The 21,465-nt window shown below is 32.6% G+C and overlaps 1 protein-coding gene across 6 annotated transcripts in view; it reads left to right on the forward strand.

Annotated features, from left to right (window-relative positions):
- Positions 1 to 16,345, forward strand: part of Sano (CABIT domain-containing protein serrano) — a 169,553-nt gene extending 153,208 nt beyond the window's left edge. For all 6 annotated transcript variants that reach the window (XM_083043795.1, XM_083043798.1, XM_083043796.1 and 3 more), the window contains one exon: positions 13,148 to 16,345. The gene's annotated coding sequence lies outside the window, so the exon portion shown is untranslated. The remainder of the gene's footprint in view (positions 1 to 13,147) is intronic.
- Positions 16,346 to 21,465: the final 5,120 nt, after the last annotated feature.

Here is a 21,465-nt window from a genome sequence, read left to right on the forward strand (position 1 = left end):
AGGATGCGTCGCATAGGGTCAGCGGCATAAATGTAGCAATTTCTAATATTTTAAGACGAGCCAAAAATTCATCGATTATACATTTTAATAATACATTGATTACAGAATCATTTGGTACCAAACAGACACCAGCGTACAAATTTTTTCACTTGATATACATAAAATAAGGTTGCGTCGCATAGGGTCAGCGGTAAAAAGTATCGATTTCCAATATTTTAAGACGAGCCAAAAATTCATCGATTATACATTTTAATAGTACATTGATTACAGAATCTTTTCGTACCATGCAGACACCAGCGTACAAATTTTTTAATACGATAAACATAAAATAAGGATGCGTCGCACAGGGTCCGCGTCAAAAAAGTATCGATTTCTAATATTTTAAGACGAGCCAAAAATTCATCGATTATACATTTTAATAGTACATTGATTACAGAATTATTTGGTACCAAGCAGACACCAGCGTACAAATTTTTTAATATGATATTCATAAAATAAGGATGCGTCGCATAGGGTCAGCGGTAAAAAAATATCGATTTCTAATATTTTAAGACGAGCCAAAAATTCATCGATTATACATTTTAATAGTACATCGATTACAGAACCATTTGGTACCAAACAGACACCAGCGTACAAATTTTTTAACTTGATATACATAAAATAATGTTGCGTCGCATGGGGTCAGCGGTAAAAAAGTATCGATTTCTAATATTTAAAGACGAGCCAAAAATTCATCGATTATACATTTTAATAGTACATTGATTACAGAATTATTTGATACCAAGCAGACACCAGCGTACAAATTTTTTAATTTGATAAACATAAGATAAGGATGTGTCGCACAAGGTCCGCGTCAAAAAAGTATCAATTTCTAATATTTTAAGAAGAGCCAAAAATTCATCTATTATACATTTTAATAGTACATTGATTACAGAATTATTTGATACCAAGTAGACACCAGCGTAAAAAATTTTTAATATGATATACATAAAATGAGGATGCGTCGCATAGGGTCAGCGGTAAAAAAGTATCGATTTCTAATATTTTAAGTCGAGCCAAAAATTCATCGATTATACATTTTAATAGTACATCGATTACAGAATCTTTTGGTACCATGCAGACACCAGCGTACAAATTTTTTAATACGATAAACATAAAATAAGGATGCGTCGCACAGGGTCCGCGTCAAAAAAGTATCGATTTCTAATATTTTAAGACGAGCCAAAAATTCATCGATTATACATTTTAATAGTACATTGATTACAGAATTATTTGGTACCAAACAGACACCAGCGTACAAATTTTTTAACTTGATATACATAAAATAAGGTTGCGTCGCACGGGGTCAGCGGTAAAAAAGTATCGATTTCTAATATTTAAAGACGAGCCAAAAATTCATCGATTATACATTTTAATAGTACATTGATTACAGAATCTTTTGATACCATGCAGACACCAGCGTACAAATTTTTTAACTTGATATACATAAAATAAGGTTGCGTCGCATAGGGTCAGCGGTAAAAAAGTATCGATTTCTAATATTTTAAGACGAGCCAAAAATTCATCGATTATACATTTTAATAGTACATTGATTACAGAATCATTTGGTACCAAACAGACACCAGCGTACAAATTTTTTAACTTGATATACATAAAATAAGATTATGTTGCATAGGGTCAGCGGTAAAAAAGTATCGATTTCTAATATTTTAAGACGAGCCAAAAATTCATCGATTATACATTTTAATAGTACATTGATTACAGAATCATTTGGTACCAAACAGACATCAGCGTACAAATTTTTTAACTTGATATACATAAAATAAGTATGCGTCGCATAGGGTCAGCGGTAAAAAAGTATCGATTTCTAATATTTTAAGTCGAGCCAAAAATTCATCGATTATACATTTTAATAGTACATTTATTACAGAATCTTTTGATACCATGCAGACACCAGCGTACAAATTTTTTAATACGATAAACATAAAATAAGGATGCGTCGCACAGGGTCCGCGTCAAAAAAGTATCTATTTCTAATATTTTAAGACGAGCCAAAAATTCATCGATTATACATTTTAAAAGTACAGTGATTACAGAATTTTTTGGTACCAAGCAGACACCAGCGTACAAATTTTTTAATATGATATACATAAAATAAGTATGCGTCGTATAGGGTCAGCGGTAAAAAAGTATCGATTTCTAATATTTTAAGTCGAGCCAAAAATTCATCGATTATACATTTTAATAGTACATTGATTACAGAATCTTTTGATACCATGCAGACACCAGCGTACAAATTTTTTAACTTGATATACATAAAATAAGGTTGCGTCGCATAGGGTCAGCGGTAAAAAAGTATCGATTTCTAATATTTTAAGACGAGCCAAAAATTCATCGATTATACATTTTAATAGTACATTGATTACAGAATCATTTGGTACCAAACAGACACCAGCGTACAAATTTTTTAACTTGATATACATAAAATAAGATTATGTTGCATAGGGTCAGCGGTAAAAAAGTATCGATTTCTAATATTTTAAGACGAGCCAAAAATTCATCTATTATACATTTTAATAGTACATTGATTACAGAATCATTTGGTACCAAACAGACATCAGCGTACAAATTTTTTAACTTGATATACATAAAATAAGTATGCGTCGCATAGGGTCAGCGGTAAAAAAGTATCGATTTCTAATATTTTAAGTCGAGCCAAAAATTCATCGATTATACATTTTAATAGTACATTGATTACAGAATCTTTTGATACCATGCAGACACCAGCGTACAAATTTTTTAATACGATAAACATAAAATAAGGATGCGTCGCACAGGGTCCGCGTCAAAAAAGTATGGATTTCTAATATTTTAAGACGAGCCAAAAATTCATCGATTATACATTTTAATAGTACATTGATTACAGAATCTTTTGGTACCATGCAGACACCAGCGTACAAATTTTTTAATTTGATAAACATAAAATAAGGATGCGTCGCACAGGGTCCGCGTCAAAAAAGTATGGATTTCTAATATTTTAAGACGAGCCAAAAATTCATCGATTATACATTTTAATAGTACATTGATTACAGAACCATTTGGTACCAAACAGACACCAGCGTACAAATTTTTTAACTTGATATACATAAAATAATGTTGCGTCGCATAGGGTCAGCGGCATAAATGTATCAATTTCTAATATTTTAAGACGAGCCAAAAATTCATCGATTATACATTTTAATAGTACATTGATTACAGAACCATTTGGTACCAAACAGACACCAGCGTACAAATTTTTTAACTTGATATACATAAAATAATGTTGCGTCGCATGGGGTCAGCGGTAAAAAAGTATCGATTTCTAATATTTAAAGACGAGCCAAAAATTCATCGATTATACATTTTAATAGTACATTGATTACAGAATTATTTGATACCAAGCAGACACCAGCGTACAAATTTTTTAATTTGATAAACATAAGATAAGGATGTGTCGCACAAGGTCCGCGTCAAAAAAGTATCAATTTCTAATATTTTAAGAAGAGCCAAAAATTCATCGATTATACATTTTAATAGTACATTGATTACAGAATTATTTGGTACCAAGTAGACACCAGCGTACAAATTTTTTAATATGATATACATAAAATGAGGATGCGTCGCATAGGGTCAGCGGTAAAAAAGTATCGATTTCTAATATTTTAAGTCGAGCCAAAAATTCATCGATTATACATTTTAATAGTACATCGATTACAGAATCTTTTGGTACCATGCAGACACCAGCGTACACATTTTTTAATACGATAAACATAAAATAAGGATGCGTCGCACAGGGTCCGCGTCAAAAAAGTATCGATTTCTAATATTTTAAGACGAGCCTAAAATTCATCGATTATACATTTTAAAAGTACAGTGATTACAGAATTATTTGGTACCAAGCAGACAACAGCGTACAAACTTTTTCATTTGCTATACATAAATTAAGGATGCGTCGCATAGGGTCAGCGGCATAAATGTAGCAATTTCTAATATTTTAAGACGAGCCAAAAATTCATCGATTATACATTTTAATAATACATTGATTACAGAATCATTTGGTACCAAACAGACACCAGCGTACAAATTTTTTCACTTGATATACATAAAATAAGGTTGCGTCGCATAGGGTCAGCGGTAAAAAGTATCGATTTCCAATATTTTAAGACGAGCCAAAAATTCATCGATTATACATTTTAATAGTACATTGATTACAGAATCTTTTCGTACCATGCAGACACCAGCGTACAAATTTTTTAATACGATAAACATAAAATAAGGATGCGTCGCACAGGGTCCGCGTCAAAAAAGTATCGATTTCTAATATTTTAAGACGAGCCAAAAATTCATCGATTATACATTTTAATAGTACATTGATTACAGAATTATTTGGTACCAAGCAGACACCAGCGTACAAATTTTTTAATATGATATTCATAAAATAAGGATGCGTCGCATAGGGTCAGCGGTAAAAAAATATCGATTTCTAATATTTTAAGACGAGCCAAAAATTCATCGATTATACATTTTAATAGTACATCGATTACAGAACCATTTGGTACCAAACAGACACCAGCGTACAAATTTTTTAACTTGATATACATAAAATAATGTTGCGTCGCATGGGGTCAGCGGTAAAAAAGTATCGATTTCTAATATTTAAAGACGAGCCAAAAATTCATCGATTATACATTTTAATAGTACATTGATTACAGAATTATTTGATACCAAGCAGACACCAGCGTACAAATTTTTTAATTTGATAAACATAAGATAAGGATGTGTCGCACAAGGTCCGCGTCAAAAAAGTATCAATTTCTAATATTTTAAGAAGAGCCAAAAATTCATCGATTATACATTTTAATAGTACATTGATTACAGAATTATTTGATACCAAGTAGACACCAGCGTAAAAAATTTTTAATATGATATACATAAAATGAGGATGCGTCGCATAGGGTCAGCGGTAAAAAAGTATCGATTTCTAATATTTTAAGTCGAGCCAAAAATTCATCGATTATACATTTTAATAGTACATCGATTACAGAATCTTTTGGTACCATGCAGACACCAGCGTACAAATTTTTTAATACGATAAACATAAAATAAGGATGCGTCGCACAGGGTCCGCGTCAAAAAAGTATCGATTTCTAATATTTTAAGACGAGCCAAAAATTCATCGATTATACATTTTAATAGTACATTGATTACAGAATTATTTGGTACCAAACAGACACCAGCGTACAAATTTTTTAACTTGATATACATAAAATAAGGTTGCGTCGCACGGGGTCAGCGGTAAAAAAGTATCGATTTCTAATATTTAAAGACGAGCCAAAAATTCATCGATTATACATTTTAATAGTACATTGATTACAGAATCTTTTGATACCATGCAGACACCAGCGTACAAATTTTTTAACTTGATATACATAAAATAAGGTTGCGTCGCATAGGGTCAGCGGTAAAAAAGTATCGATTTCTAATATTTTAAGACGAGCCAAAAATTCATCGATTATACATTTTAATAGTACATTGATTACAGAATCATTTGGTACCAAACAGACACCAGCGTACAAATTTTTTAACTTGATATACATAAAATAAGATTATGTTGCATAGGGTCAGCGGTAAAAAAGTATCGATTTCTAATATTTTAAGACGAGCCAAAAATTCATCGATTATACATTTTAATAGTACATTGATTACAGAATCATTTGGTACCAAACAGACATCAGCGTACAAATTTTTTAACTTGATATACATAAAATAAGTATGCGTCGCATAGGGTCAGCGGTAAAAAAGTATCGATTTCTAATATTTTAAGTCGAGCCAAAAATTCATCGATTATACATTTTAATAGTACATTTATTACAGAATCTTTTGATACCATGCAGACACCAGCGTACACATTTTTTAATACGATTAACATAAAATAAGGATGCGTCGCACAGGGTCCGCGTCAAAAAAGTATCGATTTCTAATATTTTAAGTCGAGCCAAAAATTCATCGATTATACATTTTAATAGTACATTGATTACAGAATCTTTTGATACCATGCAGACACCAGCGTACAAATTTTTTAACTTGATATACATAAAATAAGGTTGCGTCGCATAGGGTCAGCGGTAAAAAAGTATCGATTTCTAATATTTTAAGACGAGCCAAAAATTCATCGATTATACATTTTAATAGTACATTGATTACAGAATCATTTGGTACCAAACAGACACCAGCGTACAAATTTTTTAACTTGATATACATATAATAAGATTATGTTGCATAGGGTCAGCGGTAAAAAAGTATTGATTTCTAATATTTTAAGACGAGCCAAAAATTCATCGATTATACATTTTAATAGTACATTGATTACAGAATCATTTGGTACCAAACAGACATCAGCGTACAAATTTTTTAACTTGATATACATAAAATAAGTATGCGTCGCATAGGGTCAGCGGTAAAAAAGTATCGATTTCTAATATTTTAAGTCGAGCCAAAAATTCATCGATTATACATTTTAATAGTACATTGATTACAGAATCTTTTGATACCATGCAGACACCAGCGTACAAATTTTTTAATACGATAAACATAAAATAAGGATGCGTCGCACATGGTCCGCGTCAAAAAAGTATCGATTTCTAATATTTTAAGACGAGCCAAAAATTCATCGATTATACATTTTAAAAGTACAGTGATTACAGAATTATTTGGTACCAAGCAGACAACAGCGTACAAACTTTTTCATTTGCTATACATAAATTAAGGATGCGTCGCATAGGGTCAGCGGCATAAATGTAGCAATTTCTAATATTTTAAGACGAGCCAAAAATTCATCGATTATACATTTTAATAATACATTGATTACAGAATCATTTGGTACCAAACAGACACCAGCGTACAAATTTTTTCACTTGATATACATAAAATAAGGTTGCGTCGCATAGGGTCAGCGGTAAAAAGTATCGATTTCCAATATTTTAAGACGAGCCAAAAATTCATCGATTATACATTTTAATAGTACATTGATTACAGAATCTTTTCGTACCATGCAGACACCAGCGTACAAATTTTTTAATACGATAAACATAAAATAAGGATGCGTCGCACAGGGTCCGCGTCAAAAAAGTATCAATTTCTAATATTTTAAGATGAGCCAAAAATTCAGCGATTATACATTTTAATAGTACATTGATTACAGAATTATTTGGTACCAAGCAGACACCAGCGTACAAATTTTTTAATATGATATACATAAAATGAAGATGCGTCGCATAGGGTCAGCGGTAAAAAAGTATCGATTTCTAATATTTTAAGTCGAGCCAAAAATTCATCGATTATACATTTTAATAGTACATCGATTACAGAATCTTTTGGTACCATGCAGACACCAGCGTACAAATTTTTTAATACGATAAACATAAAATAAGGATGCGTCGCACAGGGTCCGCGTCAAAAAAGTATCGATTTCTAATATTTTAAGACGAGCCAAAAATTCATCGATTATACATTTTAATAGTACATTGATTACAGAATTATTTGGTACCAAGCAGACACCAGCGTACAAATTTTTTAATATGATATACATAAAATGAGGATGCGTCGCATAGGGTCAGCGGTAAAAAAGTATCGATTTCTAATATTTTAAGTCGAGCCAAAAATTCATCGATTATACATTTTAATAGTACATCGATTACAGAATCTTTTGGTACCATGCAGACACCAGCGTACAAATTTTTTAATACGATAAACATAAAATAAGGATGCGTCGCACAGGGTCCGCGTCAAAAAAGTATGGATTTCTAATATTTTAAGACGAGCCAAAAATTCATCGATTATACATTTTAATAGTACATTGATTACAGAATCTTTTGGTACCATGCAGACACCAGCGTACAAATTTTTTAATTTGATAAACATAAAATAAGGATGCGTCGCACAGGGTCCGCGTCAAAAAAGTATGGATTTCTAATATTTTAAGACGAGCCAAAAATTCATCGATTATACATTTTAATAGTACATTGATTACAGAATCATTTGGTACCAAACAGACATCAGCGTACAAATTTTTTAACTTGATATATATAAAATAAGATTGCGTTGCATAGGGTCAGCGGTAAAAAAGTATCGATTTCTAATATTTTAAGACGAGCCAAAAATTCATCGATTATACATTTTAATAGTACATTGATTACAGAATCTTTTGGTACCAAGCAGACAACAGCGTATAAACTTTTTCATTTGCTATACATAAATTAAGGATGCGTCGCATAGGGTCAGCGGCATAAATGTATCAATTTCTAATATTTTAAGACGAGCCAAAAATTCATCGATTATACATTTTAATAGTACATTGATTACAGAACCATTTGGTACCAAACAGACACCAGCGTACAAATTTTTTAACTTGATATACATAAAATAATGTTGCGTCGCATAGGGTCAGCGGCATAAATGTATCAATTTCTAATATTTTAAGACGAGCCAAAAATTCATCGATTATACATTTTAATAGTACATTGATTACAGAACCATTTGGTACCAAACAGACACCAGCGTACAAATTTTTTAACTTGATATACATAAAATAATGTTGCGTCGCATGGGGTCAGCGGTAAAAAAGTATCGATTTCTAATATTTAAAGACGAGCCAAAAATTCATCGATTATACATTTTAATAGTACATTGATTACAGAATTATTTGATACCAAGCAGACACCAGCGTACAAATTTTTTAATTTGATAAACGTAAGATAAGGATGTGTCGCACAAAGTCCGCGTCAAAAAAGTATCAATTTCTAATATTTTAAGAAGAGCCAAAAATTCATCGATTATACATTTTAATAGTACATTGATTACAGAATTATTTGGTACCAAGTAGACACCAGCGTACAAATTTTTTAATATGATATACATAAAATGAGGATGCGTCGCATAGGGTCAGCGGTAAAAAAGTATCGATTTCTAATATTTTAAGTCGAGCCAAAAATTCATCGATTATACATTTTAATAGTACATCGACTACAGAATCTTTTGGTACCATGCAGACACCAGCGTACACATTTTTTAATACGATAAACATAAAATAAGGATGCGTCGCACAGGGTCCGCGTCAAAAAAGTATCGATTTCTAATATTTTAAGACGAGCCAAAAATTCATCGATTATACATTTTAAAAGTACAGTGATTACAGAATTATTTGGTACCAAGCAGACAACAGCGTACAAACTTTTTCATTTGCTATACATAAATTAAGGATGCGTCGCATAGGGTCAGCGGCATAAATGTAGCAATTTCTAATATTTTAAGACGAGCCAAAAATTCATCGATTATACATTTTAATAATACATTGATTACAGAATCATTTGGTACCAAACAGACACCAGCGTACAAATTTTTTCACTTGATATACATAAAATAAGGTTGCGTCGCATAGGGTCAGCGGTAAAAAGTATCGATTTCCAATATTTTAAGACGAGCCAAAAATTCATCGATTATACATTTTAATAGTACATTGATTACAGAATCATTTGGTACCAAACAGACACCAGCGTACAAATGTTTTAACTTTATATACATAGAATAAGATTGCGTCGCATAGGGTCAACTATAAAAAAGTATCGATTTCTAATATTTTAAGGCGAGCCAAAAATTCATCGTATATATATTTCAATAGTGTATTGTTTGCAGATTATCTTTGTACCATAAGCATACCAGCGTACTACCTTTTTGGTCTAATTTACGTTATATAAATCTGCGCCGTATGGGATTTGCGTCTTAAAAATTTTAATTTTCGATATTTCAAAACGTGCAAAAAATTAATCTTATATACATTTTAACAGTACATTGTCTGCACATTATTACGAATTATTCGTGACTGCATGCATATATCGCGGTAATAGATGTCGATACTCATTTCTACTGCGCATTCGCAATTCGAATTATATTAAGATTATCGAAAAGTGTCGGACGAAATATATTTATGACTCTAATTTAGGAAATATTTGTCCTTAAAAATTGCTACGGAACCTTAATTGTTAATTTGGATTTATGTCTCACTTCTGTTTTTAACTTAATAAATATATTACTCTATAATTAAATGAATAAATTAAAAAATATTAATATAGCGAGCTAATTAAATTTTAAAATAATAATATGTTATAATAATTAAAATATATAGCAATATGTTGTGAATAATATGTTGTAATATTTTATCCTCGATTAATATTTTTGTTACAGAAATCAGCTGATTAAAACGTAAAATTGCTAATTAATTCTTAAAATAAGAATATGTTATAACATTTATAATAATAATATGTTTTAAATAATGTATTATAATTCCTTAAATTCGATTAATATTTATAACAGCTATCAGTTGATTTCTGTCAAAAAATATTAATCGCACAGATAAGGCATTATAACATATTATTTATAACATTATTATATTAAATTTTATAACATATTTTTATGTTAAAATTTAATTAGCAATGTAATGCTTTAATCATCTGATTTCTATCAAAAAATATTAACCAAGTTTAAACAAACTTTATATAAAAATATTAATTTTTTATTTAAAATCGAGGAATGGCGTAACGCGCGCTTTTGTTATTCTAATCTTTTTATAAAAAAGACATTAAGTCGATTCTCGCAAGTATTTTTGCCTTTTTTCCGCCAAAATATTAATCAAGTTTAAAGTATAATAACATATTATTTAAAACATTATTTTATTTTACTTTTTGGACTAACTGTCAAACTGCTAATTGCTAACCCTTGCGATGACAGCCTTTCGATGCTACGAATATAACACACAACGCGAATGTCAAAAATATTAATCAAGCTTAAAATATTATCACATATTATTTAAAACATATTATTATTTTATTTAATTTTATTTTAGACTAACTGTCAAACTGCTAACTGCTAACCCTCGCGATGACAGCCTTTCGATGCTACGAATATAACACACAACGCGAATGTCAAAAATATTAATTAAGCTTAAAGTATTATCACATATTATTTAAAACATTATTATTTTATTTTATTTTGGTCAAACTGCTAACTGTTAACCCTCGCGATGACAGTCTTTCGATGCTACGAATATAACACACAACGCGAATCGACAGAGAACCAATCAGCATTGCGGAAAAGAGGCAACAATACTTCGAGACTTTCGAGAATCGACTTAACATGCACTTTTTAGAAATGGATAATAATAATTATTTTTGCATCATAAATATTGAATCAAAAATATTAAAAATTATTAATTCACACGACTATTGAGCAACGCTCTAAATAATCTTCAAAATCAGATGCATTGTCCATATATTACATATATATTTGAATATTCAATCGTGATGCAGATACAGACTTTCTTCTTGGCCATGAGAATAATTCTCTCTCTCTCTCTTTCCAAGTATTATAGATTCAATGCAGGAGAAACCGAAGAAATAACTTAATGAGCATAATAAATTACTGGTGTACAAATATAACGATCGCGAGCTTAATATCGATATAGTGTTTTCTAAACCGGTATGCGGTGCATCACGAGAGAGAATCGGCGAGCAGAATGGGGATCCGCCGCATTCTGCATCGCCAATTTGCATGACCGATGATCGGGCCGCTACTATACGCCAGTGACTAGGTGCATCATCATTACGCACTACCGAGATACGATCAAACTGTCCGTAATAACAGTCGCACGACCCCGCGCGCGTACACGAGAAAGAGAGAGAGAGAGAGAGCAGGGTCGCGTTTATTAAATTACGTCAAATTATTGGTACGCGTCGTGGGTATCCGGCCGAGGCCTCAACTTAGAATAAGCCACGGCCTCGCCGGTTGTTTAACAGCGAGCAATCACGCTACTTTCCCAATTAGGCCGCTAATTTTAACGGGGAGCGCGTAATTGCCGCGTGGAGTCAAATTCTCTTGTATAGCGCACTTTCCCAGAACCGCTTAATCGTAGGTCAATGGCTAATGCACATGAACGATATGAAATTAAGTTATCTCATTGTGTTTCAATTATGAAGATTGATACGCCGCTTTATAAAAGCGTGCCTTATTCCAATAAGTTATAACTTTTTGTAAACACGACAATATATACACACGTTGTTTGAAATTTCTGAAATGAATATCTGAAATTCAGGATATATTATGACAGCGCTAAATTTTCTATTCGGCGATGCGTACAATAATATATAAGCAGATATATAATGGAATAATTTGATAAATTCTCAAGATTTTTTTTTAAATAAAAACTACATAATTTATATGAAAATTATTTGTCTCTAATGTTCTCTTGCGTTAAAATATAGTCTTTTAATTAGTTATAAATCTTAGAATATTAGTTATCTTAATTGGACCTTAATTAAAAGAATATAACTATCTATCGAAGCATCCACATCCTAGGTATAAAATTCCATTTGAAATATCTCGCTCGCCTCTTATACGCCCTTGAGAGAGAGATGAGAGAGATTCAAGTGTATATACATATAACAACTATAAATACGAACCTAACTTATCGCCGAGACGCGACACTTTCGATTAACGAGTAAAAAATATCAGAGTATAGTTCCTATTTATTCATCAGGTAACACAACGTGCGTATATCGCATTTCATTACTGCCAGCACGATAGCTGTTCATCAACGATCAAGATTGAAAAGGGGAATAAAGTCTGTAAAGTTTCATGTTTCCCAATGACGGGGATTCACAAGCGGCATAAAATATATCTTACACTTAAATATCTAAATATACTTAAAAGGTTTCTTCCACAATTAACATAAAAAAATTATTATTTTATTATTTAATAAAACTTTATTTAACTATAAGCAACTACTTTTTGCCAAAAAATATTTTATAGATTAAGAATAGAAATATTGTTATATAATATGTTCAGAAGAAGAATGGATTAAAATAAAATTTATATACAACTTTCATATATAAAAAAGCTGATTTTATAAATTATATATATATATCAATTTAACTTTCTATTATTCTGAATATTTTATATCAGTGTTTTCATTAATTATATATTAATTACAATAATTATAATTATATTAATTATATTTTAAATAGATATAATGTATGTGTTACTTTACCTCTGCTTACAGATTCGATCGACGAAGGGCTGAAGAAGGCAAAGAGCCGTAGAAATTCCGACGTCATTTGATTAATCAAAATTTGCAACAATGAAGAATAAAGAAAGAAAGAAGAACGGGGAGTATTTCGCCATTCTTTCAGCGTTAATTAAATCGCAGCCGCGAAAGCCATTCAAACTCGTCGTCCGACACTCATATATACCACATATCCATATGCTCTATTCATTCACACACTTAACATACACGTACATACATGACACATATAAAGGATCCAAAAGCCTGATTAACACCGCGTACTTCCTGTGATCGTCGATTAATGATAAGCGGAATAATCAAAAATAGCGACGCAGCGAAAGAGAATATGTTGAGGTCACGTACGAACAGAAACGTGAATTTACTGTAATGCTCTCGTAAGAAAAAAGACGACGCCGTATTTCAAAGAGTATCGAGATCGATAGATGCGACGAGGCCAAGTGGAAGCTGATATTTTGTACGATCCCGAATATTCGAGATCTACTGGTATGTATATATACATATATAATTCTCTCTATTATTCTTAAATTTTGATTTTTTTCATGAAAAATATGATTACGTGCGAATATTTTTAAAATCTACGATGAAAATGTATCATCTGTTTTATGTCATTTTTTTCCCCTCTCGCGTTATATCAGAAAAAAGGCTCTCCTTAAATTCTGAAAAAGAAAGATGAACAATATCTACTACACATTTACGCAATTTAATTTTGTGACGAAATAAATTTCTCCGTCAATAATTAAATTAGATAAGAAGAAATTTATATCTCGAATAAATTTTAAGCTAAAGTATAAATAAATTTGCTCGGAATTTTAAAAATATATTATCGAGAAACTCTTATCGAGGTTTTAAATTTTCATTATTGATAAATGACAGTCTTCGATAACGATATATACGTGCAATGATATTAGAATATTGATAGTGACTTTTTCAATCTTTAATTCATGTACGCGACGTATACATAAAAGATAGAGAAGCCTTAATTTATCGTCGAGCCATATTCTCGTTACTCTTTGCTATCGGTCGAGGATGGGAACCGGAAAGTCGCGAAGAGAGAGGGGTTTCGAATCTACATGCTGTAATCGTGCGTTTTCCGGAGAGCTACACGAAACGCGTATACGCGTATTATATCACGACAATCATCGCCTCCGTACGCAAGTGGTAGATTCTTTTTATAAAGAGACGCGGCACCGTCAGAGAGCAGACGCGATCCACCGGGCCGCGTAGTTAAGGATACGAATGCCATAATAATGACCAAGTTTTGTGGTTGTACTTAAGTCATACTTTATACTCTACTTTATTATTAGGATGCTCTAAGCGTAAGTTACTTTTATATTCCATTAGCGAAGTGTGTGTCTATCACAGTTATTGCTACAATTTTTTTTTTTATTTCGCATCGTTGAGTTAGACGACGAATTGACTCCGTTTTGCGCCAGTTGTCAATTGGCGCAAGCTACGAAAACTTTGCAATACTGCCTTACCTGCACTTGTGATCGTACACCTAACTTGAATTTAAGCTGAATGCTCGTAATCTGTATACACCGACATTTCAATTTACAGTGACTTACAGAGAAATAAATTTCACCCTGATTTTATGTCGTCTTGACAGTAAAGTACAAAATTTACAGCAATCTTTATTCAACAGAAAAAAATAATAAAATATTGATAAATTAGACGACAAAACGGTTTTTTTTTCTTTTTTGATGCTAAGATATGCAAAGATTAAAACAAGAATCTAAATTATGCTTTTCTGCATTGTTCGAAGATAATTAATAAAACGTTCTGGAAATATCTTCTATAATATAATCTGAGTGCTCAGTTATTTTTCCGTGTGTCTTGATTTTCTTGTTTTTGAAAGTCACGATTTTTTTAATATCATATTGTATACTAGTAATTTTTCGGACACTTGACAAAATTATAGCCGCGATACATAAAATTATATACTGCACTTACTTTAATCTCCCCCAATGTTAGAGAAGTCATCGATGAATATCACCTGTGCGAGATCGTATGGATGAAAAGAATAAATAAACTTACATTGAAAATCAGGTGCGAGACCGCCTTTCGGTTGATGGTCCCGATCAAAGGACACGTTTGGACCTTGGTCTCATTTTTTTGTGATTATTATTTAAATATACGTTAAGCAGACAATAGAATAAGTTAGCCTTGTTATATAATTGAATATGAGAATAGCATCTGGTTGCACATCTAGGTGGCCTTACCCGGAAGATATCATTTTTTTCTGCAATATCCGAAAGAAGTGCAATAATTACGAAAATTATTCAAAAGAGAGATATTATAATTATCCTCGTATACTATATTGAATTAATTTATCCGAAAAATCGATGGATATTCTTCTGTTATCAGTAAGAATAAAACTGTTGGAAAGAAAAACAGTGGAAAACAAGTGGCCTTCCTTAAAGAAAGAATTACGAGCTGAATGAGAATGTTCAATAATCAGAATGCGTTCGCATTACAATGAACTAGCTATATTACGAGTGTATAATAAGCTTTTAGATTTATAATACACAAAGTATAGATTCTATATTATCATGAATATTATATCGCGTAATGAATTTTTGTATAGAAGGCACTCGGTCCCCTTTACGATAGAACTCTGTGTGTTATAAGCGTATGGATACGCTTATTTCGTATGTTGATGTTCTCGGAGAGTGTAATTTTGCCATGACGACGAGCGCAGGAAGAAGAACTTTTATAGCTTGTAAAAAGCGATATTACGCATTTGCGCGTGAAACTAGAATTAGTTTTCTAATTCTTTGGGGCATTGGATGTCAATGGATATCCGTATGAGCTATCGTTTTGGAATAACGCCAACTCCGATCGTGTTTTAGTCGCTCCTTCGTTTGCGCGAAATGCAGAAGGCGCGACTAAAACGAATGGATTTACGGGTTAATTGCACGATCAGCTCATCGATATCACTTCAACATCGTCAGCCACGTTCTCGCGGCGAAATACTCGGCGCGTAAGGGTCGAGGATCGTTGTGCCTTCGTGTATGCACGTTAAAGTACGTTTAATGATTGTAAGAAGAGCGCAGACATCCACACTTTGTGATTCCATAAACAGTTGTTCATTTTTTTATACTTTCTTTAATGCTTACCTAGGATAGCTTGTATACCTTAAAGAGTGTTTCAATAAAAATCACAATGAAATAATTTGCTACGTTCTACTCGCATTTCTTCGATCCAGTTTTACCTGTCCTCTCGAGAAAAAAAATTAAAATTCTCCATTATATATATTTCTCTTATATCTCAATCTTTTTTCGTTAAATTATAATACATATTTATATAACTTTTATATATTCTCTTAATATTATATCTCGATAATAATATCTTTTCTTATCGATATAAATTATTCTGTTTGGAATAGAAAAATTTCGAAATTTTGCAAAAAAGAAATTTAAAAGAGAAAAGACTCGAAATAAATGTTTCGATAAAATTATCAACAGCATCGTGTGTGAAATAAATCGCAGAACTATACTGTTGAAAATATACTGTCGCATAAAAATCGCTCGGATCGAAATCCAATTTACTTTATTGGTATATCACAGGTAGGGTTTTATACAAGGGGGGATGAAACAGCGGATAACATGATTTATTACTTTTTTTTTTGTATTCAAGGTTCTCGAATTAATGTTACAAGGAATAATATAATCAAAGATAATGAATGAAAAGCGATGAAACTAAAGACAAATATTACACCTCTTTCGTTATTGGTCGCATTATCTCATCTTCGAATGATTGATTTTTTCGCAGTTATCATCTTTTATTTCTTTTCTTTTTTTTTTTTTGTTAATAATTTGTACTTCTCTTGGCGCGATCTCTTGGCTCTCTAGCTTCCAAGGAACCAGTCGATTGCTTTCCAACGTCGACAGATTTGCGAGGTTTATTATACTTTATCGTATAACGATAATGATATTTAGAAACGATGCCGCTTGATTCGCAAATTTAAAAAAAAGATCTCGTTGTCCGCGGGAGATCACGTTTATTAAACTTTAAATCAATGTAGTTTTGCATGTCTGTAATGAATCGAATAAATGCTGGCAGACATTCTTCTCAAGTTATAAAAATATTATTTGTCCAACGTATTAACTAACTAAAGTTCTCTTCTAGGTAAAAAAAAAACAATGAGGAAGAAGAATTGGTCATAAACGTCGATCTCCCACTCTCGTTGACGAATACATACGCGAATTAATATATTTACTTATAAATAAAAGTAACAACAGAAACGCATAAATCAAACCGCATCGTTGCGATAACGACGGCAAACAACTGTTTGCCCTCGCTGTGTATTTCACTTAATAAAATCTTATTGATTAAAATAACGAAATACTAGTCGTAATAACTTTTCTAATTAACGATTATTTGATAATATACAAAATAGTAGAAAAGAGGAAAAAGCAAGTCCGTTTCCTATCTCGTAGATTTTTTTCTTCTCGTAAATACAAAAACGTAACGCGTAGTATCTAAAGTATTGTATGTGTTCCAGGACGTCAGAGATGTTCTGATCGCGCGGAAAAGTTCTTTGGGTTGAACATAATTCTTTGCAAATTAATTGTGGATAATTTCCAATGATTTAGCGAGTATTTCCAGTGATGAGAACGAGAAATAAGCAATGTGTTAGCTTCGTTATGAGAAAAAAATGCATTATCGAAATTTTTATCGACTGCTTATCGCGTTAACGCGTTAACGAGCTTAAGAACGACACGCTTTCCTGAAAATTTCGAGCAGGAAAAAGACGAAACTACATCGCAAACTACATCGGAAACTTGTCCGCGCGATCGTTGCCGCCGCATCGTGGGACTCATCCTTTTTTTAATCGTATATATGCGTACCGCTGTAATATTCCTTCTTCTTTATGTAATGTATCGTTATAATGTCCGTGTAACAATAAAAAGCAATATGCAAATGGTATTGAAGACTTTTTTCTCGTTCGGAGGTGGCTGCTTGTGTTAGCGCGTTCCGTGCATTCGCGCAGAGGAATTCCATTAGCTCTAAGACACTTCGCTCTTTTACATATCTCTATCTAACGCATTTTCACATTCTTCCATTTTCTTTCTCTCTCTCTCTCTCTCTCTCTCTCTTCATTCACTCACTCTCTTTTGCCCGACTAAAGTAATCTCGCTATCAACAATGCTATTAATGCGCCGCAACATTTCATTTTCTGAAGGATCCAAAATTTTATCGATTTTTTAAATTTCAATCTAGAATCTGTTTTTGCTTATGATCAATCAAAGGATACAAATCGACACTATATCTTTCAATTATAGAAATAATTATTTCCTTCTAATGAGATTTTTTAAATGATTGCCGATTGATTGCTTTCTAATTATAATTACTATTTTTATTGTGTATGTATATATATATTTATTGCGGCACATTTGCATAGTATATATATAAGCGGTTTACAGACATGCGAGATTCTTTGATGGTCTGCAAAAGTAACAAAGTCGTATTTCTGCTCTAATCTCTCAAATATAATTTCGGATCAAAGTAAGTCTTCGCGCACAAAAACCGTCTTTGTTCGTTTTCATTTTTTTTCCTAGAATAATCATGCGTGGTAAGATTACCAATTGATAGAAATTGCAGATAAGAGCCGAATAAATATCGCTTCTCGCGTGTTTTCTCGTAAGAAGTCTTATGATACAGGGTGTCGCCGAACCATCGGGTATCCTTTTAATCACAGCTTCTTTGGCCAATTTCGATTCCATAGGATTTTTGTTTGGCCAAAATATCGTAAGAGCTTATCATTTTTATACTTTCCAATAATCTTCTAATCTTTAATGATATATCGAATTAAATTGATAGATTAAAATAATTTTTTGTCGCTTATACTTATCTTTCGAAATTTTCATTTTCATTTGCTAATAATTTCTAAGCTTTTCAATCTTCTCTTTTGAGAAAATATCGATTCCAAGGAGGAGCTTTCCACGGTTTATGGGACGCCCTGTATAATATTAACGATTTCCTCCGTGGTTTCGAGTTCCCGGTTCGAGCTCTCGAACGCCTTTTAGTCGCCTTAGCACGAAACCTCCGCTTTTTTCAGCCGCTTCCGATATCTCCCTTCTATTTCTCGTACGACAGTAATCATAGTTCTTAACGCTATCCGCCGACCCGAGCGAATTTATGCGGATCGTCCCCGTCATCGGCACAAATATTGACGAGCATTTCTCCAAGATTCGCTCGAGTCGTCGCGATGCAATCGGCGTTCTTATTATTTTACGGAGCTTAATCGACAAAAATCTCTCTCTCTCTCTCGCACTCACTCGCAAAATCGACGCACTCTCTTTCTCATTTTATTTTTCCCCTCCCGACACTCTGTAATGATTACTTAGTCTTTCTATCGCTCTTCCGATTATTTCTAGCGTCATGGCCCTCCAGGCTTTTTGATATCTCCGTTTATTATAGTCCTCTCTTTAATTCCGCGTATTATTTTTAGATAGCTAAAATATTGACCGATGATCGACACAAGATTATTTATTCCTTGGAGTACTCGTGCTTTTGATTCTTAAAGACAAGCATAAGGGGGGAAAGCAGAAATATAATAAGATAATTAAAAACTATTTAAAATCTTCACTAATTATTCTTCGTTATTCTCTAATTTTTTTCCTCTCGCGCATAGACTTTTTTTCAATAAAATTTATATGTGTGTAATTATATTACACGCGTTTCTCCGCACGATAAGATAATTAAATCTTTTTATATCGATACTGATAAATGAGCGAGTATTGCGTATCTGCGTTCTCTGGAAAAAATTCCTTCATAGATCAAGTTCTTGCACGTTTTTATATATACTTGTCAAGATGCCGCAATATTATTACTCGCTCATTACATATATATATTTAAATAAATAACGCGAATAAAAAGTGAGCTATATCCTCACGCGCGAAAACGCAGTTTTGCCGAACATCGCTTCGTTTTTTTTTTTTCCCCCGCGTTACATCATCATTCCCGCATTTCGATTCTCGACCCAGAACCGATTAACGATTTTGTATTCGTAGTCGCAATAAATTATACGATTTGTACGATCTCTTCGCGCGCGATTCTAGTATCTAGGATACGGAGAGCCTCTCGGCAATATTAGATCGCGCTATATATATATATTCGCGTTTTATCTTACACGCTACTTAATAATGATACTTGCACGATGCAATTTCACATGTGTGTTCGCAAAATAATAATATTAATTAAATCGCGTAAATCTGCGTAAAGATAATCATAATTACATACATATAATTAAATCATAGAAATACATCACAGAGAATTATATTTTTTTTTCCCCTCTCCCCATTTATATTATATCGATTCCGTTCTCAGGATCTTCTAGAATAAATGCCAGTCAGCCAAAACTCGTTAACTCGCACACTCATAATCTCGCATCGTCTCCGGTCCCGAATAATCCTTTTATCGGGACGTTCGATCTGCATAATCCTATGGCAATTTACACAGCGCTGCGTCGTCTCCGGCCAACGTTCAAGGAACGAGACTCCGTTCTCTCCCGCGGCGGAAAGATCTAAATTTTTTACAGCCCAAGAAGACTTTTCACGCGGAAGGATTATACGCGCGTCGCCCCGTCTTTCTCTTTCACAAATAATATACAGCCGCATTTACGCCGGTGACGGATTTCAAACTCCAAATTGCGAGCGATAATTGAAGACTCGAAATGAGAACGGAATCGCAAAGTGCCGCAATAATTAGATTCGCGATAATTCAAGTCATATTTTTCGCTCATGACGCGTACATGTCTTCAGTTAATTTCAACTTAATTTTTTTCTCATTTTTTGATCCTTTTAATTCGTTGCCATTTCGAGTTTTCAATTAAAAGCTTTATAATTTATCACCGAAATTACCTCTTCGTGTAACAACGTGTAATAACATCGTTCTTTACATGTACCGAAAAATTCACTCTGATTATTTATTTAGCAATTACAAATATTTTCGAGAGACAAATAATTATATATATAAATTCGCGAAGCTATTTGGGAGAGTAAATAAAAAAAAGACCCTTGTAAATCCATCACTGATTCACGCAACATACTCGATCATACGTCTCCTTCTCTCATTCATTTTTTCAGAAATATCAGTTTTGCTCTTTCTCTCTCTCTCTCTCTCTTTCTTTCGGTCAATTATAACTATTAATTACAAACGAGTACACATTCAAAACTCAATGGCAGTCTGTTCTTGTGGTGTAGGCGGCATTTACCACGTGCGGACGACATTCGCTTCATCGTGCAAAATCGCGTTTGTCGGAAATGCGAGCGCACGTGGCAAACGCGGCT

Source organism: Prenolepis imparis, unplaced genomic scaffold (genome assembly GCF_030444845.1).
Source record: "Prenolepis imparis isolate NDT839.2.m4 unplaced genomic scaffold, iyPreImpa1.0 SCAF_8, whole genome shotgun sequence".
NCBI classification, from domain to species: Eukaryota; Metazoa; Arthropoda; class Insecta; order Hymenoptera; family Formicidae; genus Prenolepis; species Prenolepis imparis.